Here is a 27,956-nt window from a genome sequence, read left to right as displayed (position 1 = left end):
ATTATGAAAAAGTAAAGCAAGAACATAAAATGTTAAGCAAACAGTAAGCCCCAGTGGCCTAATGGATAAGGCACTGGCCTCCTAAGCCAGGGATTGTGGGTTCAAGTCCCATCTGGGGTGTTTGTATTTATATCAACCATCTCAGCATTAGGGGTGGTTCTTTTAGCCTTGCTTCACCTGGATGCTGGATTTGCACAACAGTCCTGTTGAGTTTTGCTTGTTAATTGTTGCCACAGTAGCTACAAAATGACATTTATCATGATAACATTGTGGATTAGTGTCCTTAAAATGTTTTTCTATAATTGAGGACCAAGGTTTAAAGACCCATCTTGGATGCATATTCCTTTGTTGCTCATTAGTCTTCACAAAAAATGATTCTTTTTTCAATGCTTGTGATTTTGTTCTTACAAGAAATCTCCATTTACCTCAACATTTCTGTAGAGTTTGTCTTGCAAATAAGTACCAGCGTGGCTGAAATATGACATTATCTAAGGCAATTGCTGATGGGAATCTTGAAGTCCTTTCTTGCATGTTGGAAGAATGGTATTTTTGATTTTATCATATTTCTTCTGCCACTCATCTTACTGTCATTGTAGATGGTAGAGTTGCAACAAACAACATATTCTTTTAATCAGACTACAATAATGATATAAGACTTTACATATTAAAATAGTGCATTATAAGACACATTAGTGTCAGTTTTCCTTATGCCACATTTTATATCTACTATCTTAACATCATTTTAGAAAAAATTAAATGAATTATTTTCCAATTTTGAGAAAATGATACAGTAAAACCTAGATATGAATTTTCTTAGCAAATTACACCTACGAATACATAAATCTTGCCAATAACACCAATGCGCGATACAAATCATTTCTTTTTGCTGAGCATTTAACTTCTATCAAGTACCTTATTGAAGTATTGAATGCAGTAAAATAGTGAAATTCAAAAATAAATTAAATCAAGATGGGGAGACAGAGACAATAAGTGTATTGACATTTTTAACTAATGGTAAAATTTATCAGTGAAAGGCCAAATTTTCAGGGCATACTGTGTGCTCCAGTGGCGCAATCGGTCAGCGCGCGGTACTTATAAGACAGTATCTGTTGAGCAATGCCGAGGTTGTGAGTTCAAGCCTCACCTGGAGCAGGAATATTTAGCTTTTTTTTCTTTTAATGATATCATCAGTCATTCATCTTCTGCTCTCGGAACATTTTTTATATGTAAGGATATTATGAAAAAGTAAAGCAAGAACATAAAATGTTAAGCAAACAGTAAGCCCCAGTGGCCTAATGGATAAGGCACTGGCCTCCTAAGCCAGGGATTGTGGGTTCAAGTCCCATCTGGGGTGTTTGTATTTATATCAACCATCTCAGCATTAGGGGTGGTTCTTTTAGCCTTGCTTCACCTGGATGCTGGATTTGCACAACAGTCCTGTTGAGTTTTGCTTGTTAATTGTTGCCACAGTAGCTACAAAATGACATTTATCATGATAACATTGTGGATTAGTGTCCTTAAAAGGTTTTTCTATAATTGAGGACCAAGGGTTAAAGACCCATCTTGGATGCATATTCCTTTGTTGCTCATTAGTCTTCACAAAAAATGATTCTTTTTTCAATGCTTGTGATTTTGTTCTTACAAGAAATCTCCATTTACCTCAACATTTCTGTAGAGTTTGTCTTGCAAATAAGTACCAGAGTGGCTGAAATATGACATTATCTAAGGCAATTGCTGATGGGAATCTTGAAGTCCTTTCTTGCATGTTGGAAGAATGGTATTTTTGATTTTATCATATTTCTTCTGCCACTCATCTTACTGTCATTGTAGATGGTAGAGTTGCAACAAACAACATATTCTTTTAATCAGACTACAATAATGATATAAGACTTTACATATTAAAATAGTGCATTATAAGACACATTAGTGTCAGTTTTCCTTATGCCACATTTTATATCTACTATCTTAACATCATTTTAGAAAAAATTAAATGAATTATTTTCCAATTTTGAGAAAATGATACAGTAAAACCTAGATATGAATTTTCTTAGCAAATTACACCTACGAATACATAAATCTTGCCAATAACACCAATGCGCGATACAAATCATTTCTTTTTGCTGAGCATTTAACTTCTATCAAGTACCTTATTGAAGTATTGAATGCAGTAAAATAGTGGAATTCAAAAATAAATTAAATCAAGATGGGGAGACAGAGACAATAAGTGTATTGACATTTTTAACTAATGGTAAAATTTATCAGTGAAAGGCCAAATTTTCAGGGCATACTGTGTGCTCCAGTGGCGCAATCGGTCAGCGCGCGGTACTTATAAGACAGTATCTGTTGAGCAATGCCGAGGTTGTGAGTTCAAGCCTCACCTGGAGCAGGAATAATTAGTTTTTTTTTCTTTTAATGATATCATCAGTCAGTGATCCTCTGCTGTCGGAACATTTTTTATATATGTAAGGATATTATGAAAAAGTAAACCAAGAACATGAAATGCAAAGCATACAGTAAGCCCCAGTGGCCTAATGGATAAGGCACTGGCCTCCTAAGCCAGGGATTGTGTGTTCAAGTCCCATCTGGGGTATTTGTATTTATATCAACCATCTCAGCATTAGGGGTGGTTCTTTTAGCCTTGCTTCACCTGGATGCTGGATTTGCACAACAGTCGTGTTGAGTTGTGCTTGTTAATTGTTGCCACAGTAGCTACAAAATGACATTTATCATGATAACATTGTGGATTAGTGTCCTTAAAAGGTTTTTCTATAATTGAGGACCAAGGTTTAAAGACCCATCTTGGATGCATATTCCTTTGTTGCTCATTAGTCTTCACAAAAAATGATTCTTTTTTCAATGCTTGTGATTTTGTTCTTACAAGAAATCTCCATTTACCTCAACATTTCTGTAGAGTTTGTCTTGCAAATAAGTAGCAGAGTGGCTGAAATATGACATTATCTAAGGCAATTGCTGATGGGAATCTTGAAGTCCTTTCTTGCATGTTGGAAGAATGGTATTTTTGATTTTATCATATTTCTTCTGCCACTCATCTTACTGTCATTGTAGATGGTAGAGTTGCAACAAACAACATATTCTTTTAATCAGACTACAATAATGATATAAGACTTTACATATTAAAATAGTGCATTATAAGACACATTAGTGTCAGTTTTCCTTATGCCACATTTTATATCTACTATCTTAACATCATTTTAGAAAAAATTAAATGAATTATTTTCCAATTTTGAGAAAATGATACAGTAAAACCTAGATATGAATTTTCTTAGCAAATTACACCTACGAATACATAAATCTAGCCAATAACACCAATGCGCGATACAAATCATTTCTTTATGCTGAGCATTTAACTTCTGTCAAGTACCTTATTGAAGTATTGAATGCAATAAAATAGTGGAATTCAAAAAGAAATTAAATCAAGATGGGGAGACAGAGACAATAAGTGTATTGACATTTTTAACTGATGGTAAAATATATCAGTGAAAGGCCAAATTTTCAGGGCATACTGTGTGCTCCAGTGGCGCAATCGGTCAGCGCGCGGTACTTATAAGACAGTATCTGTTGAGCAATGCCGAGGTTGTGAGTTCAAGCCTCACCTGGAGCAGGAATTTTTAGCTTTTTTTTCTTTTAATGATATCATCAGTCATTGATCATCTGCTCTCGGAACATTTTTTATATGTAAGGATATTATGAAAAAGTAAAGCAAGAACATGAAATGCAAAGCAGACAGTAAGCCCCAGTGGCCTAATGGATAAGGCACTGGCCTCCTAAGCCAGGGATTGTGGGTTCAAGTCCCATCTGGGGTGTTTGTATTTATATCAACCATCTCAGCATTAGGGGTGGTTCTTTTAGCCTTGCTTCACCTGGATGCTGGATTTGCACAACAGTCGTGTTGAGTTGTGCTTGTTAATTGTTGCCACAGTAGCTACAAAATGACATTTATCATGATAACATTGTGGATTAGTGTCCTTAAAACGTTTTTCTATAATTGAGGACCAAGGTTTAAAGACCCATCTTGGATGCATATTCCTTTGTTGCTCATTAGTCTTCACAAAAAATGATTCTTTTTTCAATGCTTGTGATTTTGTTCTTACAAGAAATCTCCATTTACCTCAACATTTCTGTAGAGTTTGTCTTGCAAATAAGTAGCAGAGTGGCTGAAATATGACATTATCTAAGGCAATTGCTGATGGGAATCTTGAAGTCCTTTCTTGCATGTTGGAAGAATGGTATTTTTGATTTTATCATATTTCTTCTGCCACTCATCTTACTGTCATTGTAGATGGTAGAGTTGCAACAAACAACATATTCTTTTAATCAGACTACAATAATGATATAAGACTTTACATATTAAAATAGTGCATTATAAGACAAATTAGTGTCAGTTTTCCCTATGCCACATTTTATATCTACTATCTTAACATCATTTTAGAAAAAATTAAATGAATTATTTTCCAATTTTGAGAAAATGATACAGTAAAACCTAGATATGAATTTTCTTAGCAAATTACACCTACGAATACATAAATCTAGCCAATAACACCAATGCGCGATACAAATCATTTCTTTTTGCTGAGCATTTAACTTCTATCAAGTACCTTATTGAAGTATTGAATGCAGTAAAATAGTGAAATTCAAAAATAAATTAAATCAAGATGGGGAGACAGAGACAATAAGTGTATTGACATTTTTAACTAATGGTAAAATTTATCAGTGAAAGGCCAAATTTTCAGGGCATACTGTGTGCTCCAGTGGCGCTTTCGGTCAGCGCGCGGTACTTATAAGATAGTATCTGTTGAGCAATGCCGAGGTTGTGAGTTCAAGCCTCACCTGGAGCAGGAATATTTAGCTTTTTTTTCTTTTAATGATATCATCAGTCATTCATCTTCTACTCTCGGAACATTTTTTATATGTAAGGATATTATGAAAAAGTAAAGCAAGAACATAAAATGTTAAGCAAACAGTAAGCCCCAGTGGCCTAATGGATAAGGCACTGGCCTCCTAAGCCAGGGATTGTGGGTTCAAGTCCCATCTGGGGTGTTTGTATTTATATCAACCATCTCAGCATTAGGGGTGGTTCTTTTAGCCTTGCTTCACCTGGATGCTGGATTTGCACAACAGTCCTGTTGAGTTTTGCTTGTTAATTGTTGCCACAGTAGCTACAAAATGACATTTATCATGATAACATTGTGGATTAGTGTCCTTAAAATGTTTTTCTATAATTGAGGACCAAGGTTTAAAGACCCATCTTGGATGCATATTCCTTTGTTGCTCATTAGTCTTCACAAAAAATGATTCTTTTTTCAATGCTTGTGATTTTGTTCTTACAAGAAATCTCCATTTACCTCAACATTTCTGTAGAGTTTGTCTTGCAAATAAGTAGCAGAGTGGCTGAAATATGACATTATCTAAGGCAATTGCTGATGGGAATCTTGAAGTCCTTTCTTGCATGTTGGAAGAATGGTATTTTTGATTTTATCATATTTCTTCTGCCACTCATCTTACTGTCATTGTAGATGGTAGAGTTGCAACAAACAAAATATTCTTTTAATCAGACTACAATAATGATATAAGACTTTACATTTTAAAATAGTGCATTATAAGACACATTAGTGTCAGTTTTCCTTATGCCACATTTTATATCTACTATCTTAACATCATTTTAGAAAAAATTAAATGAATTATTTTCCAATTTTGAGAAAATGATACAGTAAAACCTAGATATGAATTTTCTTAGCAAATTACACCTACGAATACATAAATCTTGCCAATAACACCAATGCGCGATACAAATCATTTCTTTTTGCTGAGCATTTAACTTCTATCAAGTACCTTATTGAAGTATTGAATGCAGTAAAATAGTGGAATTCAAAAATAAATTAAATCAAGATGGGGAGACAGAGACAATAAGTGTATTGACATTTTTAACTAATGGTAAAATTTATCAGTGAAAGGCCAAATTTTCAGGGCATACTGTGTGCTCCAGTGGCGCAATCGGTCAGCGCGCGGTACTTATAAGACAGTATCTGTTGAGCAATGCCGAGGTTGTGAGTTCAAGCCTCACCTGGAGCAGGAATAATTAGTTTTTTTTTCTTTTAATGATATCATCAGTCAGTGATCCTCTGCTGTCGGAACATTTTTTATATATGTAAGGATATTATGAAAAAGTAAACCAAGAACATGAAATGCAAAGCATACAGTAAGCCCTAGTGGCCTAATGGATAAGGCACTGGCCTCCTAAGCCAGGGATTGTGTGTTCAAGTCCCATCTGGGGTATTTGTATTTATATCAACCATCTCAGCATTAGGGGTGGTTCTTTTAGCCTTGCTTCACCTGGATGCTGGATTTGCACAACAGTCGTGTTGAGTTGTGCTTGTTAATTGTTGCCACAGTAGCTACAAAATGACATTTATCATGATAACATTGTGGATTAGTGTCCTTAAAAGGTTTTTCTATAATTGAGGACCAAGGTTTAAAGACCCATCTTGGATGCATATTCCTTTGTTGCTCATTAGTCTTCACAAAAAATGATTCTTTTTTCAATGCTTGTGATTTTGTTCTTACAAGAAATCTCCATTTACCTCAACATTTCTGTAGAGTTTGTCTTGCAAATAAGTAGCAGAGTGGCTGAAATATGACATTATCTAAGGCAATTGCTGATGAGAATCTTGAAGTCCTTTCTTGCATGTTGGAAGAATGGTATTTTTAATTTTATCATATTTCTTCTGCCACTCATCTTACTGTCATTGTAGATGGTAGAGTTGCAACAAACAACATATTCTTTTAATCAGACTACAATAATGATATAAGACTTTACATATTAAAATAGTGCATTATAAGACACATTAGTGTCAGTTTTCCTTATGCCACATTTTATATCTACTATCTTAACATCATTTTAGAAAAAATTAAATGAATTATTTTCCAATTTTGAGAAAATGATACAGTAAAACCTAGATATGAATTTTCTTAGCAAATTACACCTACGAATACATAAATCTAGCCAATAACACCAATGCGCGATACAAATCATTTCTTTATGCTGAGCATTTAACTTCTGTCAAGTACCTTATTGAAGTATTGAATGCAATAAAATAGTGGAATTCAAAAAGAAATTAAATCAAGATGGGGAGACAGAGACAATAAGTGTATTGACATTTTTAACTGATGGTAAAATATATCAGTGAAAGGCCAAATTTTCAGGGCATACTGTGTGCTCCAGTGGCGCAATCGGTCAGCGCGCGGTACTTATAAGACAGTATCTGTTGAGCAATGCCGAGGTTGTGAGTTCAAGCCTCACCTGGAGCAGGAATTTTTAGCTTTTTTTTCTTTTAATGATATCATCAGTCATTGATCATCTGCTCTCGGAACATTTTTATATGTAAGGATATTATGAAAAAGTAAAGCAAGAACATGAAATGCAAAGCAGACAGTAAGCCCCAGTGGCCTAATGGATAAGGCACTGGCCTCCTAAGCCAGGGATTGTGGGTTCAAGTCCCATCTGGGGTGTTTGTATTTATATCAACTATCTCAGCATTAGGGGTGGTTCTTTTAGCCTTGCTTCACCTGGATGCTGGATTTGCACAACAGTCCTGTTGAGTTGTGCTTGTTAATTGTTGCCACAGTAGCTACAAAATGACATTTATCATGATAAGATTGTGGATTAGTGTCCTTAAAAGGTTTTTCTATAATTGAGGACCAAGGTTTAAAGACCCATCTTGGATGCATATTCCTTTGTTGCTCATTAGTCTTCACAAAAAATGATTCTTTTTTCAATGCTTGTGATTTTGTTCTTACAAGAAATCTCCATTTACCTCAACATTTCTGTAGAGTTTGTCTTGCAAATAAGTACCAGAGTGGCTGAAATATGACATTATCTAAGGCAATTGCTGATGGGAATCTTGAAGTCCTTTCTTGCATGTTGGAAGAATGGTATTTTTGATTTTATCATATTTCTTCTGCCACTCATCTTACTGTCATTGTAGATGGTAGAGTTGCAACAAACAACATATTCTTTTAATCAGACTACAATAATGATATAAGACTTTACATATTAAAATAGTGCATTATAAGACACATTAGTTTCAGTTTTCCCTATGCCACATTTTATATCTACTATCTTAACATAATTTTAGAAAAAATTAAATGAATTATTTTCCAATTTTGAGAAAATGATACAGTAAAACCTAGATATGAATTTTCTTAGCAAATTACACCTACGAATACATAAATCTTGCCAATAACACCAATGCGCGATACAAATCATTTCTTTTTGCTGAGCATTTAACTTCTATCAAGTACCTTATTGAAGTATTGAATGCAGTAAAATAGTGGAATTCAAAAATAAATTAAATCAAGATGGGGAGACAGAGACAATAAGTGTATTGACATTTTTAACTAATGGTAAAATTTATCAGTGAAAGGCCAAATTTTCAGGGCATACTGTGTGCTCCAGTGGCGCAATCGGTCAGCGCGCGGTACTTATAAGACAGTATCTGTTGAACAATGCCGAGGTTGTGAGTTCAAGCCTCACCTGGAGCAGGAATATTTAGCTTTTTTTTCTTTTAATGATATCATCAGTCAGTGATCATCTGCTGTCGGAACATTTTTTATATATGTAAGGATATTATGAAAAAGTAAACCAAGAACATGAAATGCAAAGCAGACAGTAAGCCCCAGTGGCCTAATGGATAAGGCACTGGCCTCCTAAGCCAGGGATTGTGTGTTCAAGTCCCATCTGGGGTATTTGTATTTATATCAACCATCTCAGCATTAGGGGTGGTTCTTTTAGCCTTGCTTCACCTGGATGCTGGATTTGCACAACAGTCGTGTTGAGTTGTGCTTGTTAATTGTTGCCACAGTAGCTACAAAATGACATTTATCATGATAACATTGTGGATTAGTGTCCTTAAAAGGTTTTTCTATAATTGAGGACCAAGGTTTCAAGACCCATCTTGGATGCATATTCCTTTGTTGCTCATTAGTCTTCACAAAAAATGATTCTTTTTTCAATGCTTGTGATTTTGTTCTTACAAGAAATCTCCATTTACCTCAACATTTCTGTAGAGTTTGTCTTGCAAATAAGTACCAGAGTGGCTGAAATATGACATTATCTAAGGCAATTGCTGATGGGAATCTTGAAGTCCTTTCTTGCATGTTGGAAGAATGGTATTTTTGATTTTATCATATTTCTTCTGCCACTCATCTTACTGTCATTGTAGAGGGTAGAGTTGCAACAAACAACATATTCTTTTAATCAGACTACAATAATGATATAAGACTTTACATATTAAAATAGTGCATTATAAGACACATTAGTGTCAGTTTTCCTTATGCCACATTTTATATCTACTATCTTAACATCATTTTAGAAAAAATTAAATTAATTATTTTCCAATTTTGAGAAAATGATACAGTAAAACCTAGATATGAATTTTCTTAGCAAATTACACCTACGAATACATAAATCTAGCCAATAACACCAATGCGTGATACAAATCATTTCTTTATGCTGAGCATTTAACTTCTGTCAAGTACCTTATTGAAGTATTGAATGCAGTAAAATAGTGGAATTCAAAAAGAAATTAAATCAAGATGGGGAGACAGAGACAATAAGTGTATTGACATTTTTAACTGATGGTAAAATATATCACTGAAAGGCCAAATTTTCAGGGCATACTGTGTGCTCCAGTGGCGCAATCGGTCAGCGTGCGGTACTTATAAGACAGTATCTGTTGAGCAATGCCGAGGTTGTGAGTTCAAGCCTCACCTGGAGCAGGAATATTTAGCTTTTTTTTCTTTTAATGATATCATCAGTCATTCATCTTCTGCTCTCGGAACATTTTTTATATGTAAGGATATTATGAAAAAGTAAAGCAAGAACATGAAATGTTAAGCAAACAGTAAGCCCCAGTGGCCTAATGGATAAGGCACTGGCCTCCTAAGCCAGGGATTGTGGGTTCAAGTCCCATCTGGGGTGTTTGTATTTATATCAACCATCTCAGCATTAGGGGTGGTTCTTTTAGCCTTGCTTCACCTGGATGCTGGATTTGCACAACAGTCCTGTTGAGTTTTGCTTGTTAATTGTTGCCACAGTAGCTACAAAATGACATTTATCATGATAACATTGTGGATTAGTGTCCTTAAAACGTTTTTCTATAATTGAGGACCAAGGTTTAAAGACCCATCTTGGATGCATATTCCTTTGTTGCTCATTAGTCTTCACAAAAAATGATTCTTTTTTCAATGCTTGTGATTTTGTTCTTACAAGAAATCTCCATTTACCTCAACATTTCTGTAGAGTTTGTCTTGCAAATAAGTACCAGAGTGGCTGAAATATGACATTATCTAAGGCAATTGCTGATGGGAATCTTGAAGTCCTTTCTTGCATGTTGGAAGAATGGTATTTTTGATTTTATCATATTTCTTCTGCCACTCATCTTACTGTCATTGTAGATGGTAGAGTTGCAACAAACAACATATTCTTTTAATCAGACTACAATAATGATATAAGACTTTACATATTAAAATAGTGCATTATAAGACAAATTAGTGTCAGTTTTCCCTATGCCACATTTTATATCTACTATCTTAACATCATTTTAGAAAAAATTAAATGAATTATTTTCCAATTTTGAGAAAATGATACAGTAAAACCTAGATATGAATTTTCTTAGCAAATTACACCTACGAATACATAAATCTAGCCAATAACACCAATGCGCGATACAAATCATTTCTTTTTGCTGAGCATTTAACTTCTATCAAGTACCTTATTGAAGTATTGAATGCAGTAAAATAGTGAAATTCAAAAATAAATTAAATCAAGATGGGGAGACAGAGACAATAAGTGTATTGACATTTTTAACTAATGGTAAAATTTATCAGTGAAAGGCCAAATTTTCAGGGCATACTGTGTGCTCCAGTGGCGCAATCGGTCAGCGCGCGGTACTTATAAGATAGTATCTGTTGAGCAATGCCGAGGTTGTGAGTTCAAGCCTCACCTGGAGCAGGAATATTTAGCTTTTTTTTCTTTTAATGATATCATCAGTCATTCATCTTCTACTCTCGGAACATTTTTTATATCTAAGGATATTATGAAAAAGTAAAGCAAGAACATAAAATGTTAAGCAAACAGTAAGCCCCAGTGGCCTAATGGATAAGGCACTGGCCTCCTAAGCCAGGGATTGTGGGTTCAAGTCCCATCTGGGGTGTTTGTATTTATATCAACCATCTCAGCATTAGGGGTGGTTCTTTTAGCCTTGCTTCACCTGGATGCTGGATTTGCACAACAGTCCTGTTGAGTTTTGCTTGTTAATTGTTGCCACAGTAGCTACAAAATGACATTTATCATGATAACATTGTGGATTAGTGTCCTTAAAATGTTTTTCTATAATTGAGGACCAAGGTTTAAAGACCCATCTTGGATGCATATTCCTTTGTTGCTCATTAGTCTTCACAAAAAATGATTCTTTTTTCAATGCTTGTGATTTTGTTCTTACAAGAAATCTCCATTTACCTCAACATTTCTGTAGAGTTTGTCTTGCAAATAAGTAGCAGAGTGGCTGAAATATGACATTATCTAAGGCAATTGCTGATGGGAATCTTGAAGTCCTTTCTTGCATGTTGGAAGAATGGTATTTTTGATTTTATCATATTTCTTCTGCCACTCATCTTACTGTCATTGTAGATGGTAGAGTTGCAACAAACAAAATATTCTTTTAATCAGACTACAATAATGATATAAGACTTTACATTTTAAAATAGTGCATTATAAGACACATTAGTGTCAGTTTTCCTTATGCCACATTTTATATCTACTATCTTAACATCATTTTAGAAAAAATTAAATGAATTATTTTCCAATTTTGAGAAAATGATACAGTAAAACCTAGATATGAATTTTCTTAGCAAATTACACCTACGAATACATAAATCTTGCCAATAACACCAATGCGCGATACAAATCATTTCTTTTTGCTGAGCATTTAACTTCTATCAAGTACCTTATTGAAGTATTGAATGCAGTAAAATAGTGGAATTCAAAAATAAATTAAATCAAGATGGGGAGACAGAGACAATAAGTGTATTGACATTTTTAACTAATGGTAAAATTTATCAGTGAAAGGCCAAATTTTCAGGGCATACTGTGTGCTCCAGTGGCGCAATCGGTCAGCGCGCGGTACTTATAAGACAGTATCTGTTGAGCAATGCCGAGGTTGTGAGTTCAAGCCTCACCTGGAGCAGGAATAATTAGTTTTTTTTTCTTTTAATGATATCATCAGTCAGTGATCCTCTGCTGTCGGAACATTTTTTATATATGTAAGGATATTATGAAAAAGTAAACCAAGAACATGAAATGCAAAGCATACAGTAAGCCCCAGTGGCCTAATGGATAAGGCACTGGCCTCCTAAGCCAGGGATTGTGTGTTCAAGTCCCATCTGGGGTATTTGTATTTATATCAACCATCTCAGCATTAGGGGTGGTTCTTTTAGCCTTGCTTCACCTGGATGCTGGATTTGCACAACAGTCGTGTTGAGTTGTGCTTGTTAATTGTTGCCACAGTAGCTACAAAATGACATTTATCATGATAACATTGTGGATTAGTGTCCTTAAAAGGTTTTTCTATAATTGAGGACCAAGGTTTAAAGACCCATCTTGGATGCATATTCCTTTGTTGCTCATTAGTCTTCACAAAAAATGATTCTTTTTTCAATGCTTGTGATTTTGTTCTTACAAGAAATCTCCATTTACCTCAACATTTCTGTAGAGTTTGTCTTGCAAATAAGTAGCAGAGTGGCTGAAATATGACATTATCTAAGGCAATTGCTGATGAGAATCTTGAAGTCCTTTCTTGCATGTTGGAAGAATGGTATTTTTAATTTTATCATATTTCTTCTGCCACTCATCTTACTGTCATTGTAGATGGTAGAGTTGCAACAAACAACATATTCTTTTAATCAGACTACAATAATGATATAAGACTTTACATATTAAAATAGTGCATTATAAGACACATTAGTGTCAGTTTTCCTTATGCCACATTTTATATCTACTATCTTAACATCATTTTAGAAAAAATTAAATGAATTATTTTCCAATTTTGAGAAAATGATACAGTAAAACCTAGATATGAATTTTCTTAGCAAATTACACCTACGAATACATAAATCTAGCCAATAACACCAATGCGCGATACAAATCATTTCTTTATGCTGAGCATTTAACTTCTGTCAAGTACCTTATTGAAGTATTGAATGCAATAAAATAGTGGAATTCAAAAAGAAATTAAATCAAGATGGGGAGACAGAGACAATAAGTGTATTGACATTTTTAACTGATGGTAAAATATATCAGTGAAAGGCCAAATTTTCAGGGCATACTGTGTGCTCCAGTGGCGCAATCGGTCAGCGCGCGGTACTTATAAGACAGTATCTGTTGAGCAATGCCGAGGTTGTGAGTTCAAGCCTCACCTGGAGCAGGAATTTTTAGCTTTTTTTTCTTTTAATGATATCATCAGTCATTGATCATCTGCTCTCGGAACATTTTTATATGTAAGGATATTATGAAAAAGTAAAGCAAGAACATGAAATGCAAAGCAGACAGTAAGCCCCAGTGGCCTAATGGATAAGGCACTGGCCTCCTAAGCCAGGGATTGTGGGTTCAAGTCCCATCTTGGGTGTTTGTATTTATATCAACTATCTCAGCATTAGGGGTGGTTCTTTTAGCCTTGCTTCACCTGGATGCTGGATTTGCACAACAGTCCTGTTGAGTTGTGCTTGTTAATTGTTGCCACAGTAGCTACAAAATGACATTTATCATGATAAGATTGTGGATTAGTGTCCTTAAAAGGTTTTTCTATAATTGAGGACCAAGGTTTAAAGACCCATCTTGGATGCATATTCCTTTGTTGCTCATTAGTCTTCACAAAAAATGATTCTTTTTTCAATGCTTGTGATTTTGTTCTTACAAGAAATCTCCATTTACCTCAACATTTCTGTAGAGTTTGTCTTGCAAATAAGTACCAGAGTGGCTGAAATATGACATTATCTAAGGCAATTGCTGATGGGAATCTTGAAGTCCTTTCTTGCATGTTGGAAGAATGGTATTTTTGATTTTATCATATTTCTTCTGCCACTCATCTTACTGTCATTGTAGATGGTAGAGTTGCAACAAACAACATATTCTTTTAATCAGACTACAATAATGATATAAGACTTTACATATTAAAATAGTGCATTATAAGACACATTAGTTTCAGTTTTCCCTATGCCACATTTTATATCTACTATCTTAACATAATTTTAGAAAAAATTAAATGAATTATTTTCCAATTTTGAGAAAATGATACAGTAAAACCTAGATATGAATTTTCTTAGCAAATTACACCTACGAATACATAAATCTTGCCAATAACACCAATGCGCGATACAAATCATTTCTTTTTGCTGAGCATTTAACTTCTATCAAGTACCTTATTGAAGTATTGAATGCAGTAAAATAGTGGAATTCAAAAATAAATTAAATCAAGATGGGGAGACAGAGACAATAAGTGTATTGACATTTTTAACTAATGGTAAAATTTATCAGTGAAAGGCCAAATTTTCAGGGCATACTGTGTGCTCCAGTGGCGCAATCGGTCAGCGCGCGGTACTTATAAGACAGTATCTGTTGAACAATGCCGAGGTTGTGAGTTCAAGCCTCACCTGGAGCAGGAATATTTAGCTTTTTTTTCTTTTAATGATATCATCAGTCAGTGATCATCTGCTGTCGGAACATTTTTTATATATGTAAGGATATTATGAAAAAGTAAACCAAGAACATGAAATGCAAAGCAGACAGTAAGCCCCAGTGGCCTAATGGATAAGGCACTGGCCTCCTAAGCCAGGGATTGTGTGTTCAAGTCCCATCTGGGGTATTTGTATTTATATCAACCATCTCAGCATTAGGGGTGGTTCTTTTAGCCTTGCTTCACCTGGATGCTGGATTTGCACAACAGTCGTGTTGAGTAATGCTTGTTAATTGTTGCCACAGTAGCTACAAAATGACATTTATCATGATAACATTGTGGATTAGTGTCCTTAAAAGGTTTTTCTATAATTGAGGACCAAGGTTTCAAGACCCATCTTGGATGCATATTCCTTTGTTGCTCATTAGTCTTCACAAAAAATGATTCTTTTTTCAATGCTTGTGATTTTGTTCTTACAAGAAATCTCCATTTACCTCAACATTTCTGTAGAGTTTGTCTTGCAAATAAGTACCAGAGTGGCTGAAATATGACATTATCTAAGGCAATTGCTGATGGGAATCTTGAAGTCCTTTCTTGCATGTTGGAAGAATGGTATTTTTGATTTTATCATATTTCTTCTGCCACTCATCTTACTGTCATTGTAGAGGGTAGAGTTGCAACAAACAACATATTCTTTTAATCAGACTACAATAATGATATAAGACTTTACATATTAAAATAGTGCATTATAAGACACATTAGTGTCAGTTTTCCTTATGCCACATTTTATATCTACTATCTTAACATCATTTTAGAAAAAATTAAATTAATTATTTTCCAATTTTGAGAAAATGATACAGTAAAACCTAGATATGAATTTTCTTAGCAAATTACACCTACGAATACATAAATCTAGCCAATAACACCAATGCGTGATACAAATCATTTCTTTATGCTGAGCATTTAACTTCTGTCAAGTACCTTATTGAAGTATTGAATGCAGTAAAATAGTGGAATTCAAAAAGAAATTAAATCAAGATGGGGAGACAGAGACAATAAGTGTATTGACATTTTTAACTGATGGTAAAATATATCACTGAAAGGCCAAATTTTCAGGGCATACTGTGTGCTCCAGTGGCGCAATCGGTCAGCGTGCGGTACTTATAAGACAGTATCTGTTGAGCAATGCCGAGGTTGTGAGTTCAAGCCTCACCTGGAGCAGGAATATTTAGCTTTTTTTTCTTTTAATGATATCATCAGTCATTCATCTTCTGCTCTCGGAACATTTTTTATATGTAAGGATATTATGAAAAAGTAAAGCAAGAACATGAAATGTTAAGCAAACAGTAAGCCCCAGTGGCCTAATGGATAAGGCACTGGCCTCCTAAGCCAGGGATTGTGGGTTCAAGTCCCATCTGGGGTGTTTGTATTTATATCAACCATCTCAGCATTAGGGGTGGTTCTTTTAGCCTTGCTTCACCTGGATGCTGGATTTGCACAACAGTCCTGTTGAGTTTTGCTTGTTAATTGTTGCCACAGTAGCTACAAAATGACATTTATCATGATAACATTGTGGATTAGTGTCCTTAAAACGTTTTTCTATAATTGAGGACCAAGGTTTAAAGACCCATCTTGGATGCATATTCCTTTGTTGCTCATTAGTCTTCACAAAAAATGATTCTTTTTTCAATGCTTGTGATTTTGTTCTTACAAGAAATCTCCATTTACCTCAACATTTCTGTAGAGTTTGTCTTGCAAATAAGTACCAGAGTGGCTGAAATATGACATTATCTAAGGCAATTGCTGATGGGAATCTTGAAGTCCTTTCTTGCATGTTGGAAGAATGGTATTTTTGATTTTATCATATTTCTTCTGCCACTCATCTTACTGTCATTGTAGATGGTAGAGTTGCAACAAACAACATATTCTTTTAATCAGACTACAATAATGATATAAGACTTTACATATTAAAATAGTGCATTATAAGACACATTAGTGTCAGTTTTCCTTATGCCACATTTTATATCTACTATCTTAACATCATTTTAGAAAAAATTAAATGAATTATTTTCCAATTTTGAGAAAATGATACAGTAAAACCTAGATATGAATTTTCTTAGCAAATTACACCTACGAATACATAAATCTAGCCAATAACACCAAATCGTGATACAAATCATTTCTTTATGCTGAGCATTTAACTTCTGTCAAGTACCTTATTGAAGTATTGAATGCAGTAAAATAGTGGAATTCAAAAAGAAATTAAATCAAGATGGGGAGACAGAGACAATAAGTGTATTGACATTTTTAACTGATGGTAAAATATATCAGTGAAAGGCCAAATTTTCAGGGCATACTGTGTGCTCCAGTGGCGCAATCGGTCAGCGCGCGGTACTTATAAGACAGTATCTGTTGAGCAATGCCGAGGTTGTGAGTTCAAGCCTCACCTGGAGCAGGAATATTTAGCTTTTTTTTCTTTTAATGATATCATCAGTCATTCATCTTCTGCTCTCGGAACATTTTTTATATGTAAGGATATTATGAAAAAGTAAAGCAAGAACATGAAATGTTAAGCAAACAGTAAGCCCCAGTGGCCTAATGGATAAGGCACTGGCCTCCTAAGCCAGGGATTGTGGGTTCAAGTCTTATCTGGGGTGTTTGTATTTATATCAACCATCTCAGCATTAGGGGTGGTTCTTTTAGCCTTGCTTCACCTGGATGCTGGATTTGCACAACAGTCCTGTTGAGTTTTGCTTGTTAATTGTTGCCACAGTAGCTACAAAATGACATTTATCATGATAACATTGTGGATTAGTGTCCTTAAAACGTTTTTCTATAATTGAGGACCAAGGTTTAAAGACCCATCTTGGATGCATATTCCTTTGTTGCTCATTAGTCTTCACAAAAAATGATTCTTTTTTCAATGCTTGTGATTTTGTTCTTACAAGAAATCTCCATTTACCTCAACATTTCTGTAGAGTTTGTCTTGCAAATAAGTACCAGAGTGGCTGAAATATGACATTATCTAAGGCAATTGCTGATGGGAATCTTGAAGTCCTTTCTTGCATGTTGGAAGAATGGTATTTTTGATTTTATCATATTTCTTCTGCCACTCATCTTACTGTCATTGTAGATGGTAGAGTTGCAACAAACAACATATTCTTTTAATCAGACTACAATAATGATATAAGACTTTACATATTAAAATAGTGCATTATAAGACACATTAGTGTCAGTTTTCCTTAAGCCACATTTTATATCTACTATCTTAACATCATTTTAGAAAAAATTAAATGAATTATTTTCCAATTTTGAGAAAATGATACAGTAAAACCTAGATATGAATTTTCTTAGCAAATTACACCTACGAATACATAAATCTAGCCAATAACACCAATGCGTGATACAAATCATTTCTTTATGCTGAGCATTTAACTTCTGTCAAGTACCTTATTGAAGTATTGAATGCAGTAAAATAGTGGAATTCAAAAAGAAATTAAATCAAGATGGGGAGACAGAGACAATAAGTGTATTGACATTTTTAACTGATGGTAAAATATATCAGTGAAAGGCCAAATTTTCAGGGCATACTGTGTGCTCCAGTGGCGCAATCGGTCAGCGCGCGGTACTTATAAGACAGTATCTGTTGAGCAATGCCGAGGTTGTGAGTTCAAGCCTCACCTGGAGCAGGAATATTTAGCTTTTTTTTCTTTTAATGATATCATCAGTCAGTGATCATCTGCTGTCGGAACATTTTTTATATATGTAAGGATATTATGAAAAAGTAAACCAAGAACATGAAATGCAAAGCAGACAGTAAGCCCCAGTGGCCTAATGGATAAGGCACTGGCCTCCTAAGCCAGGGGTTGTGTGTTCAAGTCCCATCTGGGGTATTTGTATTTATATCAACCATCTCAGCATTAGGGGTGGTTCTTTTAGCCTTGCTTCACCTGGATGCTGGATTTGCACAACAGTCGTGTTGAGTTGTGCTTGTTAATTGTTGCCACAGTAGCTACAAAATGACATTTATCATGATAACATTGTGGATTAGTGTCCTTAAAAGGTTTTTCTATAATTGAGGACCAAGGTTTCAAGACCCATCTTGGATGCATATTCCTTTGTTGCTCATTAGTCTTCACAAAAAATGATTCTTTTTTCAATGCTTGTGATTTTGTTCTTACAAGAAATCTCCATTTACCTCAACATTTCTGTAGAGTTTGTCTTGCAAATAAGTACCAGAGTGGCTGAAATATGACATTATCTAAGGCAATTGCTGATGGGAATCTTGAAGTCCTTTCTTGCATGTTGGAAGAATGGTATTTTTGATTTTATCATATTTCTTCTGCCACTCATCTTACTGTCATTGTAGAGGGTAGAGTTGCAACAAACAACATATTCTTTTAATCAGACTACAATAATGATATAAGACTTTACATATTAAAATAGTGCATTATAAGACACATTAGTGTCAGTTTTCCTTATGCCACATTTTATATCTACTATCTAAACATAATTTTAGAAAAAATTAAATGAATTATTTTCCAATTTTGAGAAAATGATACAGTAAAACCTAGATATGAATTTTCTTAGCAAATTACACCTACGAATACATAAATCTAGCCAATAACACCAATGCGCGATACGAATCATTTCTTTATGCTGAGCATTTAACTTCTATCAAGTACCTTATTGAAGTATTGAATGCAGTAAAATAGTGGAATTCAAAAAGAAATTAAATCAAGATGGGGAGACAGAGACAATAAGTGTATTGACATTTTTAACTGATGGTAAAATATATCAGTGAAAGGCCAAATTTTCAGGGCATACTGTGTGCTCCAGTGGCACAATCGGTCAGCGCGCGCTACTTATAAAACAGTATCTGTTGAGCAATGCCGAGGTTGTGAGTTCAAGCCTCACCTGGAGCAGGAATATTTAGCTTTTTTTCTTTTAATGATATCATCAGTCATTGATCATCTGCTCTCGGAACATTTTTTATATGTAAGGATATTATGAAAAAGTAAAGCAGGAACATGAAATGCAAAGCAGACAGTAAGCCCCAGTGGCCTAATGTATAAGGCACTGGCCTTCTAAGCCAGGGATTGTGGGTTCAAGTCCCATCTGGGGTGTTTGTATTTATATTAACCATCTCAGCATTAGGGGTGGTTCTTTTAGCCTTGCTTCACCTGGATGCTGGATTTGCACAACAGTCCTGTTGAGTTGTGCTTGTTAATTGTTGCCACAGTAGCTACAAAATGACATTTATCATGATAACATTGTGGATTAGTGTCCTTAAAAGGTTTTTCTATAATTGAGGACCAAGGTTGAAAGACCCATCTTGGATGCATATTCCTTTGTTGCTCATTAGTCTTCACAAAAAATGATTCTTTTTTCAATGCTTGTGATTTTGTTCTTACAAGAAATCTCCATTTACCTCAACATTTCTGTAGAGTTTGTCTTGCAAATAAGTACCAGAGTGGCTGAAATACGACATTATCTAAGGCAATTGCTGATGGGAATCTTGAAGTCCTTTCTTGCATGTTGGAAGAATGGTATTTTTGATTTTATCATATTTCTTCTGCCACTCATCTTACTGTCATTGTAGATGGTAGAGTTGCAACAAACAACATATTCTTTTAATCAGACTACAATAATGATATAAGACTTTACATATTAAAATAGTGCATTATAAGACACATTAGTGTCAGTTTTCCTTATGCCACATTTTATATCTACTATCTTAACATCATTTTAGAAAAAATTAAATTAATTATTTTCCAATTTTGAGAAAATGATACAGTAAAACCTAGATATGAATTTTCTTAGCAAATTACACCTACGAATACATAAATCTAGCCAATAACACCAATGCGCGATACAAATCATTTCTTTATGCTGAACATTTAACTTCTATCAAGTACCTTATTGAAGTATTGAATGCAGTAAAATAGTGGAATTCAAAAAGAAATTAAATCAAGATGGGGAGACAGAGACAATAAGTGTATTGACATTTTTAACTGATGGTAAAATATATCAGTGAAAGGCCAAATTTTCAGGGCATACTGTGTGCTCCAATGGCGCAATCGGTCAGCGCGCGGTACTTATAAGACAGTATCTGTTGAGCAATGCCGAGGTTGTGAGTTCAAGCCTCACCTGGAGCAGTATTATTTAGCTTTTTTTTTCTTTTAATGATATCATCAGTCATTCATCTTCTGCTCTCGGAACATTTTTTATATGTAAGGATATTATGAAAAAGTAAAGCAAGAACATGAAATGCTAAGAAAACAGTAAGCCCCAGTGGCCTAATGGATAAGGCACTGGCCTCCTAAGCCAGGTATTGTGGGTTCAAGTCCCATCTGGGGTGTTTGTATTTATATCAACCATCTCAGCATTAGGGGTGGTTCTTTTAGCCTTGCTTCACCTGGATGCTGGATTTGCACAACAGTCCTGTTGAGTTGTGCTTGTTAATTGTTGCCACAGTAGCTACAAAATGACATTTATCATGATAACATTGTGGATTAGTGTCCTTAAAAGGTTTTTCTATAATTGAGGACCAAGGTTTAAAGACCCATCTTGGATGCATATTCCTTTGTTGCTCATTAGTCTTCACAAAAAATGATTCTTTTTTCAATGCTTGTGATTTTGTTCTTACAAGAAATCTCCATTTACCTCAACATTTCTGTAGAGTTTGTCTTGCAAATAAGTACCAGAGTGGCTGAAATATGACATTATCTAAGGCAATTGCTGATGGGAATCTTGAAGTCCTTTCTTGCATGTTGGAAGAATGGTATTTTTGATTTTATCATATTTCTTCTGCCACTCATCTTACTGTCATTGTAGATGGTAGAGTTGCAACAAACAACATATTCTTTTATTAGACTACAATAATGATATAAGACTTTACATATTAAAATAGTGCATTATAAGACACCTTAGTGTCAGTTTTCCTTATGCCACATTCTATATCTACTATCTTAACATCATTTTAGAAAAAATTTAATGAATTATTTTCCAATTTTGAGAAAATGATACAGTAAAACCTAGATATGAATTTTCTTAGCAAATTACACCTACGAATACATTAATCTAGCCAATAACACCAATGCGCGATACAAATCATTTCTTTATGCTGAGCATTTAACTTCTATCAAGTACCTTATTGAAGTATTGAATGCAGTAAAATAGTTGAATTAAAAAATAAATTAAATCAAGTTGTGGAGACAGAGACAATAAGTGTATTGACATTTTTAACTAATGGTAAAATTTATCAGTGAAAGGCCAAATTTTCAGGGCATACTGTGTGCTCCAGTGGCGCAATCGGTCAGCGCGCGGTACTTATAAGACAGTATCTGTTGAGCAATGCCGAGGTTGTGAGTTCAAGCCTCACCTGGAGCAGGAATATTTAGCTTTTTTTTTCTTTTAATGATATCATCAGTCATTCATCTTCTGCTCTCGGAACATTTTTTATATGTAAGGATATTATGAAAAAGTAAAGCAAGAACATGAAATGCTAAGAAAACAGTAAGCCCCAGTGGCCTAATGGATAAGGCACTGGCCTCCTAAGCCAGGTTTTGTGGGTTCAAGTCCCATCTGGGGTGTTTGTATTTATATCAACCATCTCAGCATTAGGGGTGGTTCTTTTAGCCTTGCTTCACCTGGATGCTGGATTTGCACAACAGTCCTGTTGAGTTGTGCTTGTTAATTGTTGCCACAGTAGCTACAAAATGACATTTATCATGATAACATTGTGGATTAGTGTCCTTAAAAGGTTTTTCTATAATTGAGGACCAAGGTTTAAAGACCCATCTTGGATGCATATTCCTTTGTTGCTCATTAGTCTTCACAAAAAATGATTCTTTTTTCAATGCTTGTGATTTTGTTCTTACAAGAAATCTCCATTTACCTCAACATTTCTGTAGAGTTTGTCTTGCAAATAAGTACCAGAGTGGCTGAAATATGACATTATCTAAGGCAATTGCTGATGGGAATCTTGAAGTCCTTTCTTGCATGTTGGAAGAATGGTATTTTTGATTTTATCATATTTCTTCTGCCACTCATCTTACTGTCATTGTAGATGGTAGAGTTGCAACAAACAACATATTCTTTTATTAGACTACAATAATGATATAAGACTTTACATATTAAAATAGTGCATTATAAGACACCTTAGTGTCAGTTTTCCTTATGCCACATTCTATATCTACTATCTTAACATCATTTTAGAAAAAATTTAATGAATTATTTTCCAATTTTGAGAAAATGATACAGTAAAACCTAGATATGAATTTTCTTAGCAAATTACACCTACGAATACATTAATCTAGCCAATAACACCAATGCGCGATACAAATCATTTTTTTATGCTGAGCATTTAACTTCTATCAAGTACCTTATTGAAGTATTGAATGCAGTAAAATAGTTGAATTAAAAAATAAATTAAATCAAGTTGTGGAGACAGAGACAATAAGTGTATTGACATTTTTAACTAATGGTAAAATTTATCAGTGAAAGGCCAAATTTTCAGGGCATACTGTGTGCTCCAGTGGCGCAATCTGTCAGCGCGCTAATTATAAGACAGTATCTGTTGAGCAATGCCGAGGTTGTGAGTTCAAGCCTCACCTGGAGCAGGAATATTTAGCTTTTTTTTCTTTTAATGATATCATCAGTCATTGATCATCTGCTTTCGGAACATTTTTTATATGTAAGGATATTATGAAAAAGTAAAGCAAGAACATGAAATGCAAAGCAGACAGTAAGCCCCAGTAGCCTAATGGATAAGGCACTGGCCTCCTAAGCCAGGGATTGTGGGTTCAAGTCCCATCTGGGGTGTTTGTATTTATATCAACCATCTCAGCATTAGGGGTGGTTCTTTTAGCCTTGCTTCACCTGGATGCTGGATTTGCACAACAGTCCTGTTGAGTTGTGCTTGTTAATTGTTGCCACAGTAGCTACAAAATGACATTTATCATGATAACATTGTGGATTAGTGTCCTTAAAACGTTTTTCTATAATTGAGGACCAAGGTTTAAAGACCCATCTTGGATGCATATTCCTTTGTTGCTCATTAGTCTTCACAAAAAATGATTCTTTTTTCAATGCTTGTGATTTTGTTCTTACAAGAAACCTCCATTTACCTCAACATTTCTGTAGAGTTTGTCTTGCAAATAAGTACCAGAGTGGCTGAAATATGACATTATCTAAGGCAATTGCTGATGGAAATCTTGAAGTCCTTTCTTGCATGTTGGAAGGATGGTATTTTTGATTTTATCATATTTCTTCTGCCACTCATCTTACTGTCATTGTAGATGGTAGAGTTGCAACAAACAACATATTCTTTTAATCAGACTACAATAATGATATAAGACTTTACATATTAAAATAGTGCATTATAAGACACATTAGTGTCAGTTTTCCTTATGCCACATTCTATATCTACTATCTTAACATCATTTTAGAAAAAATTAAATGAATTATTTTCCAATTTTGAGAAAATGATACAGTAAAACCTAGATATGAATTTTCTTAGCAAATTACACCTACGAATACATAAATCTAGCCAATAACACCAATGCGCGATACAAATCATTTCTTTATGCTGAGCATTTAACTTCTATCAAGTACCTTATTGAAGTATTGAATGCAGTAAAATAGTGGAATTCAAAAAGAAATTAAATCAAGATGGGGAGACAGAGACAATAAGTGTATTGACATTTTTAACTGATGGTAAAATATATCAGTGAAAGGCCAAATTTTCAGGGCATACTTTGTGCTCCAGTGGTGCAATCGGTCAGCGCGCGGTACTTATAAGACAGTATCTGTTGAGCAATGCCGAGGTTGTGAGTTCAAGCCTCACCTGGAGCAGGAATATTTAGCTTTTTTTTCTTTTAATGATATCATCAGTCATTGATCATCTGCTCTCGGAGCATTTTTTATACGTAAGGATATTATGAAAAAGTAAAGCAAGAACATGAAATGCAAAGCAGACAGTAAGCCCCAGTGGCCTAATGGATAAGACACTGTCCTCCTTAGCCAGGGATTGTGGGTTCAAGTCCCATCTGGGGTGTTTGTATTTATATCAACCATCTCAGCATTAGGGGTGGTTCTTTTAGCCTTGCTTCACCTGGATGCTGGATTTGCACAACAGTCCTGTTGAGTTGTGCTTGTTAATTGTTGCCACAGTAGCTACAAAATGACATTTATCATGATAACATTGTGGATTAGTGTCCTTAAAACGTTTTTCTATAATTGAGGACCAAGGTTTAAAGACCCATCTTGGATGCATATTCCTTTGTTGCTCATTAGTCTTCACAAAAAATGATTCTTTTTTCAATGCTTGTGATTTTGTTCTTACAAGAAATCTCCATTTACCTCAACATTTCTGTAGAGTTTGTCTTGCAAATAAGTACCAGAGTGGCTGAAATATGACATTATCTAAGGCAATTGCTGATGGGAATCTTGAAGTCCTTTCTTGCATGTTGGAAGAATGGTATTTTTGATTTTATCATATTTCTTCTGCCACTCATCTTACTGTCATTGTAGATGGTAGAGTTGCAACAAACAACATATTCTTTTAATCAGACTACAATAATGATATAAGACTTTACATATTAAAATAGTGCATTATAAGACACATTAGTGTCAGTTTTCCTTATGCCACATTTTATATCTACTATCTTAACATCATTTTAGAAAAAATTAAATGAATTATTTTCCAATTTTGAGAAAATGATACAGTAAAACCTACAGTAAAACCTAGATATGAATTTTGAGAAAATGATACAGTAAAACCTAGATATGAATTTTCTTAGCAAATTACACCTACGAATACATAAATCTAGCCAATAACACCAATGCGCGATACAAATCATTTCTTTATGCTGAGCATTTAACTTCTATCAAGTACCTTATTGAAGTATTGAATGCAGTAAAATAGTGGAATTCAAAAAGAAATTAAATCAAGATGGGGAGACAGAGACAATAAGTGTATTGACATTTTTAACTGATGGTAAAATATATCAGTGAAAGGCCAAATTTTCAGGGCATACTTTGTGCTCCAGTGGTGCAATCGGTCAGCGCGCGGTACTTATAAGACAGTATCTGTTGAGCAATGCCGAGGTTGTGAGTTCAAGCCTCACCTGGAGCAGGAATATTTAGCTTTTTTTTCTTTTAATGATATCATCAGTCATTGATCATCTGCTCTCGGAGCATTTTTTATACGTAAGGATATTATGAAAAAGTAAAGCAAGAACATGAAATGCAAAGCAGACAGTAAGCCCCAGTGGCCTAATGGATAAGACACTGTCCTCCTTAGCCAGGGATTGTGGGTTCAAGTCCCATCTGGGGTGTTTGTATTTATATCAACCATCTCAGCATTAGGGGTGGTTCTTTTAGCCTTGCTTCACCTGGATGCTGGATTTGCACAACAGTCCTGTTGAGTTGTGCTTGTTAATTGTTGCCACAGTAGCTACAAAATGACATTTATCATGATAACATTGTGGATTAGTGTCCTTAAAACGTTTTTCTATAATTGAGGACCAAGGTTTAAAGACCCATCTTGGATGCATATTCCTTTGTTGCTCATTAGTCTTCACAAAAAATGATTCTTTTTTCAATGCTTGTGATTTTGTTCTTACAAGAAATCTCCATTTACCTCAACATTTCTGTAGAGTTTGTCTTGCAAATAAGTACCAGAGTGGCTGAAATATGACATTATCTAAGGCAATTGCTGATGGGAATCTTGAAGTCCTTTCTTGCATGTTGGAAGAATGGTATTTTTGATTTTATCATATTTCTTCTGCCACTCATCTTACTGTCATTGTAGATGGTAGAGTTGCAACAAACAACATATTCTTTTAATCAGACTACAATAATGATATAAGACTTTACATATTAAAATAGTGCATTATAAGACACATTAGTGTCAGTTTTCCTTATGCCACATTTTATATCTACTATCTTAACATCATTTTAGAAAAAATTAAATGAATTATTTTCCAATTTTGAGAAAATGATACAGTAAAACCTAGATATGAATTTTCTTAGCAAATTACACGTACGAATACATAAATCTAGCCAATAACACCAATGCGCGATACAAATCATTTCTTTATGCTGAGCATTTAACTTCTATCAAGTACCTTATTGAAGTATTGAATGCAGTAAAATAGTGGAATTCAAAAAGAAATTAAATCAAGATGGGGAGACAGAGACAATAAGTGTATTGACATTTTTAACTGATGGTAAAATATATCAGTGAAAGGCCAAATTTTCAGGGCATACTGTGTGCTCCAGTGGCGCAATCGGTCAGTGCGCGGTACTTATAAGACAGTATCTGTTGAGCAATGCCGAGGTTGTGAGTTCAAGCCTCACCTGGAGCAGGAATATTTAGCTTTTTTTTCTTTTAATGATATCATCAGTCATTCATCTTCTGCTCTCGGAACATTTTTTATATGTAAGGATATTATGAAAAAGTAAAGCAAGAACATGAAATGCTAAGAAAACAGTAAGCCCCAGTGGCCTAATGGATAAGGCACTGGCCTCCTAAGCCAGGTATTGTGGGTTCAAGTCCCATCTGGGGTGTTTGTATTTATATCAACCATCTCAGCATTAGGGGTGGTTCTTTTAGCCTTGCTTCACCTGGATGCTGGATTTGCACAACAGTCCTGTTGAGTTGTGCTTGTTAATTGTTGCCACAGTAGCTACAAAATGACATTTATCATGATAACATTGTGGATTAGTGTCCTTAAAAGGTTTTTCTATAATTGAGGACCAAGGTTTAAAGACCCATCTTGGATGCATATTCCTTTGTTGCTCATTAGTCTTCACAAAAAATGATTCTTTTTTCAATGCTTGTGATTTTGTTCTTACAAGAAATCTCCATTTACCTCAACATTTCTGTAGAGTTTGTCTTGCAAATAAGTACCAGAGTGGCTGAAATATGACATTATCTAAGGCAATTGCTGATGGGAATCTTGAAGTCCTTTCTTGCATGTTGGAAGAATGGTATTTTTGATTTTATCATATTTCTTCTGCCACTCATCTTACTGTCATTGTAGATGGTAGAGTTGCAACAAACAACATATTCTTTTAATCAGACTACAATAATGATATAAGACTTTACATATTAAAATAGTGCATTATAAGACACCTTAGTGTCAGTTTTCCTTATGCCACATTCTATATCTACTATCTTAACATCATTTTAGAAAAAAT

The 27,956-nt window shown here is 34.6% G+C and overlaps 40 non-coding genes across 40 annotated transcripts; all 40 read left to right on the top strand.

Moving 5' to 3' along the window:
• Positions 1 to 47: 47 nt before the first annotated feature.
• Positions 48 to 120, top strand: TRNAR-CCU (transfer RNA arginine (anticodon CCU)). The gene has a single exon. It is a non-coding gene; the product is annotated as a tRNA-Arg (tRNA).
• A 939-nt stretch (positions 121 to 1,059) lies between these two features.
• Positions 1,060 to 1,152, top strand: TRNAI-UAU (transfer RNA isoleucine (anticodon UAU)). The gene is given in 2 exon segments: positions 1,060 to 1,097; positions 1,117 to 1,152. It is a non-coding gene; the product is annotated as a tRNA-Ile (tRNA).
• Positions 1,153 to 1,281: 129 nt separating this feature from the next.
• Positions 1,282 to 1,354, top strand: TRNAR-CCU (transfer RNA arginine (anticodon CCU)). The gene has a single exon. It is a non-coding gene; the product is annotated as a tRNA-Arg (tRNA).
• A 939-nt stretch (positions 1,355 to 2,293) lies between these two features.
• Positions 2,294 to 2,386, top strand: TRNAI-UAU (transfer RNA isoleucine (anticodon UAU)). Its single transcript is given in 2 exon segments — positions 2,294 to 2,331; positions 2,351 to 2,386. It is a non-coding gene; the product is annotated as a tRNA-Ile (tRNA).
• A 131-nt stretch (positions 2,387 to 2,517) lies between these two features.
• TRNAR-CCU (transfer RNA arginine (anticodon CCU)) lies at positions 2,518 to 2,590 on the top strand. The gene has a single exon. It is a non-coding gene; the product is annotated as a tRNA-Arg (tRNA).
• A 939-nt stretch (positions 2,591 to 3,529) lies between these two features.
• TRNAI-UAU (transfer RNA isoleucine (anticodon UAU)) lies at positions 3,530 to 3,622 on the top strand. The gene is given in 2 exon segments: positions 3,530 to 3,567; positions 3,587 to 3,622. It is a non-coding gene; the product is annotated as a tRNA-Ile (tRNA).
• A 129-nt stretch (positions 3,623 to 3,751) lies between these two features.
• TRNAR-CCU (transfer RNA arginine (anticodon CCU)) lies at positions 3,752 to 3,824 on the top strand. Its single transcript has one exon. It is a non-coding gene; the product is annotated as a tRNA-Arg (tRNA).
• A 939-nt stretch (positions 3,825 to 4,763) lies between these two features.
• TRNAI-UAU (transfer RNA isoleucine (anticodon UAU)) lies at positions 4,764 to 4,856 on the top strand. Its single transcript is given in 2 exon segments — positions 4,764 to 4,801; positions 4,821 to 4,856. It is a non-coding gene; the product is annotated as a tRNA-Ile (tRNA).
• A 129-nt stretch (positions 4,857 to 4,985) lies between these two features.
• Positions 4,986 to 5,058, top strand: TRNAR-CCU (transfer RNA arginine (anticodon CCU)). Its single transcript has one exon. It is a non-coding gene; the product is annotated as a tRNA-Arg (tRNA).
• Positions 5,059 to 5,997: 939 nt separating this feature from the next.
• TRNAI-UAU (transfer RNA isoleucine (anticodon UAU)) lies at positions 5,998 to 6,090 on the top strand. The gene is given in 2 exon segments: positions 5,998 to 6,035; positions 6,055 to 6,090. It is a non-coding gene; the product is annotated as a tRNA-Ile (tRNA).
• A 1,143-nt stretch (positions 6,091 to 7,233) lies between these two features.
• On the top strand, positions 7,234 to 7,326 carry TRNAI-UAU (transfer RNA isoleucine (anticodon UAU)). Its single transcript is given in 2 exon segments — positions 7,234 to 7,271; positions 7,291 to 7,326. It is a non-coding gene; the product is annotated as a tRNA-Ile (tRNA).
• Positions 7,327 to 7,454: 128 nt separating this feature from the next.
• TRNAR-CCU (transfer RNA arginine (anticodon CCU)) lies at positions 7,455 to 7,527 on the top strand. Its single transcript has one exon. It is a non-coding gene; the product is annotated as a tRNA-Arg (tRNA).
• A 939-nt stretch (positions 7,528 to 8,466) lies between these two features.
• Positions 8,467 to 8,559, top strand: TRNAI-UAU (transfer RNA isoleucine (anticodon UAU)). The gene is given in 2 exon segments: positions 8,467 to 8,504; positions 8,524 to 8,559. It is a non-coding gene; the product is annotated as a tRNA-Ile (tRNA).
• A 131-nt stretch (positions 8,560 to 8,690) lies between these two features.
• Positions 8,691 to 8,763, top strand: TRNAR-CCU (transfer RNA arginine (anticodon CCU)). The gene has a single exon. It is a non-coding gene; the product is annotated as a tRNA-Arg (tRNA).
• Positions 8,764 to 9,702: 939 nt separating this feature from the next.
• TRNAI-UAU (transfer RNA isoleucine (anticodon UAU)) lies at positions 9,703 to 9,795 on the top strand. Its single transcript is given in 2 exon segments — positions 9,703 to 9,740; positions 9,760 to 9,795. It is a non-coding gene; the product is annotated as a tRNA-Ile (tRNA).
• Positions 9,796 to 9,924: 129 nt separating this feature from the next.
• TRNAR-CCU (transfer RNA arginine (anticodon CCU)) lies at positions 9,925 to 9,997 on the top strand. The gene has a single exon. It is a non-coding gene; the product is annotated as a tRNA-Arg (tRNA).
• Positions 9,998 to 10,936: 939 nt separating this feature from the next.
• Positions 10,937 to 11,029, top strand: TRNAI-UAU (transfer RNA isoleucine (anticodon UAU)). The gene is given in 2 exon segments: positions 10,937 to 10,974; positions 10,994 to 11,029. It is a non-coding gene; the product is annotated as a tRNA-Ile (tRNA).
• A 129-nt stretch (positions 11,030 to 11,158) lies between these two features.
• Positions 11,159 to 11,231, top strand: TRNAR-CCU (transfer RNA arginine (anticodon CCU)). The gene has a single exon. It is a non-coding gene; the product is annotated as a tRNA-Arg (tRNA).
• A 939-nt stretch (positions 11,232 to 12,170) lies between these two features.
• On the top strand, positions 12,171 to 12,263 carry TRNAI-UAU (transfer RNA isoleucine (anticodon UAU)). Its single transcript is given in 2 exon segments — positions 12,171 to 12,208; positions 12,228 to 12,263. It is a non-coding gene; the product is annotated as a tRNA-Ile (tRNA).
• A 131-nt stretch (positions 12,264 to 12,394) lies between these two features.
• On the top strand, positions 12,395 to 12,467 carry TRNAR-CCU (transfer RNA arginine (anticodon CCU)). Its single transcript has one exon. It is a non-coding gene; the product is annotated as a tRNA-Arg (tRNA).
• A 939-nt stretch (positions 12,468 to 13,406) lies between these two features.
• On the top strand, positions 13,407 to 13,499 carry TRNAI-UAU (transfer RNA isoleucine (anticodon UAU)). Its single transcript is given in 2 exon segments — positions 13,407 to 13,444; positions 13,464 to 13,499. It is a non-coding gene; the product is annotated as a tRNA-Ile (tRNA).
• Positions 13,500 to 13,627: 128 nt separating this feature from the next.
• TRNAR-CCU (transfer RNA arginine (anticodon CCU)) lies at positions 13,628 to 13,700 on the top strand. The gene has a single exon. It is a non-coding gene; the product is annotated as a tRNA-Arg (tRNA).
• Positions 13,701 to 14,639: 939 nt separating this feature from the next.
• Positions 14,640 to 14,732, top strand: TRNAI-UAU (transfer RNA isoleucine (anticodon UAU)). The gene is given in 2 exon segments: positions 14,640 to 14,677; positions 14,697 to 14,732. It is a non-coding gene; the product is annotated as a tRNA-Ile (tRNA).
• Positions 14,733 to 14,863: 131 nt separating this feature from the next.
• On the top strand, positions 14,864 to 14,936 carry TRNAR-CCU (transfer RNA arginine (anticodon CCU)). Its single transcript has one exon. It is a non-coding gene; the product is annotated as a tRNA-Arg (tRNA).
• A 939-nt stretch (positions 14,937 to 15,875) lies between these two features.
• On the top strand, positions 15,876 to 15,968 carry TRNAI-UAU (transfer RNA isoleucine (anticodon UAU)). The gene is given in 2 exon segments: positions 15,876 to 15,913; positions 15,933 to 15,968. It is a non-coding gene; the product is annotated as a tRNA-Ile (tRNA).
• A 129-nt stretch (positions 15,969 to 16,097) lies between these two features.
• Positions 16,098 to 16,170, top strand: TRNAR-CCU (transfer RNA arginine (anticodon CCU)). Its single transcript has one exon. It is a non-coding gene; the product is annotated as a tRNA-Arg (tRNA).
• Positions 16,171 to 17,109: 939 nt separating this feature from the next.
• Positions 17,110 to 17,202, top strand: TRNAI-UAU (transfer RNA isoleucine (anticodon UAU)). The gene is given in 2 exon segments: positions 17,110 to 17,147; positions 17,167 to 17,202. It is a non-coding gene; the product is annotated as a tRNA-Ile (tRNA).
• Positions 17,203 to 18,343: 1,141 nt separating this feature from the next.
• TRNAI-UAU (transfer RNA isoleucine (anticodon UAU)) lies at positions 18,344 to 18,436 on the top strand. The gene is given in 2 exon segments: positions 18,344 to 18,381; positions 18,401 to 18,436. It is a non-coding gene; the product is annotated as a tRNA-Ile (tRNA).
• A 131-nt stretch (positions 18,437 to 18,567) lies between these two features.
• TRNAR-CCU (transfer RNA arginine (anticodon CCU)) lies at positions 18,568 to 18,640 on the top strand. The gene has a single exon. It is a non-coding gene; the product is annotated as a tRNA-Arg (tRNA).
• A 939-nt stretch (positions 18,641 to 19,579) lies between these two features.
• On the top strand, positions 19,580 to 19,672 carry TRNAI-UAU (transfer RNA isoleucine (anticodon UAU)). Its single transcript is given in 2 exon segments — positions 19,580 to 19,617; positions 19,637 to 19,672. It is a non-coding gene; the product is annotated as a tRNA-Ile (tRNA).
• A 128-nt stretch (positions 19,673 to 19,800) lies between these two features.
• TRNAR-UCU (transfer RNA arginine (anticodon UCU)) lies at positions 19,801 to 19,873 on the top strand. The gene has a single exon. It is a non-coding gene; the product is annotated as a tRNA-Arg (tRNA).
• A 939-nt stretch (positions 19,874 to 20,812) lies between these two features.
• On the top strand, positions 20,813 to 20,905 carry TRNAI-UAU (transfer RNA isoleucine (anticodon UAU)). The gene is given in 2 exon segments: positions 20,813 to 20,850; positions 20,870 to 20,905. It is a non-coding gene; the product is annotated as a tRNA-Ile (tRNA).
• A 130-nt stretch (positions 20,906 to 21,035) lies between these two features.
• Positions 21,036 to 21,108, top strand: TRNAR-CCU (transfer RNA arginine (anticodon CCU)). The gene has a single exon. It is a non-coding gene; the product is annotated as a tRNA-Arg (tRNA).
• A 938-nt stretch (positions 21,109 to 22,046) lies between these two features.
• TRNAI-UAU (transfer RNA isoleucine (anticodon UAU)) lies at positions 22,047 to 22,139 on the top strand. Its single transcript is given in 2 exon segments — positions 22,047 to 22,084; positions 22,104 to 22,139. It is a non-coding gene; the product is annotated as a tRNA-Ile (tRNA).
• Positions 22,140 to 22,269: 130 nt separating this feature from the next.
• Positions 22,270 to 22,342, top strand: TRNAR-CCU (transfer RNA arginine (anticodon CCU)). Its single transcript has one exon. It is a non-coding gene; the product is annotated as a tRNA-Arg (tRNA).
• Positions 22,343 to 23,500: 1,158 nt separating this feature from the next.
• On the top strand, positions 23,501 to 23,573 carry TRNAR-CCU (transfer RNA arginine (anticodon CCU)). The gene has a single exon. It is a non-coding gene; the product is annotated as a tRNA-Arg (tRNA).
• Positions 23,574 to 24,512: 939 nt separating this feature from the next.
• TRNAI-UAU (transfer RNA isoleucine (anticodon UAU)) lies at positions 24,513 to 24,605 on the top strand. Its single transcript is given in 2 exon segments — positions 24,513 to 24,550; positions 24,570 to 24,605. It is a non-coding gene; the product is annotated as a tRNA-Ile (tRNA).
• Positions 24,606 to 25,794: 1,189 nt separating this feature from the next.
• TRNAI-UAU (transfer RNA isoleucine (anticodon UAU)) lies at positions 25,795 to 25,887 on the top strand. Its single transcript is given in 2 exon segments — positions 25,795 to 25,832; positions 25,852 to 25,887. It is a non-coding gene; the product is annotated as a tRNA-Ile (tRNA).
• Positions 25,888 to 27,028: 1,141 nt separating this feature from the next.
• On the top strand, positions 27,029 to 27,121 carry TRNAI-UAU (transfer RNA isoleucine (anticodon UAU)). The gene is given in 2 exon segments: positions 27,029 to 27,066; positions 27,086 to 27,121. It is a non-coding gene; the product is annotated as a tRNA-Ile (tRNA).
• A 129-nt stretch (positions 27,122 to 27,250) lies between these two features.
• Positions 27,251 to 27,323, top strand: TRNAR-CCU (transfer RNA arginine (anticodon CCU)). Its single transcript has one exon. It is a non-coding gene; the product is annotated as a tRNA-Arg (tRNA).
• Positions 27,324 to 27,956: the final 633 nt, after the last annotated feature.

The sequence above is a fragment of the Crinia signifera genome, chromosome 5 (genome assembly GCF_055691185.1).
Source record: "Crinia signifera chromosome 5, ASM5569118v1, whole genome shotgun sequence".
NCBI classification, from domain to species: domain Eukaryota; kingdom Metazoa; phylum Chordata; class Amphibia; order Anura; family Myobatrachidae; genus Crinia; species Crinia signifera.
This window is presented reverse-complemented; position numbering and strand designations above follow the sequence as displayed.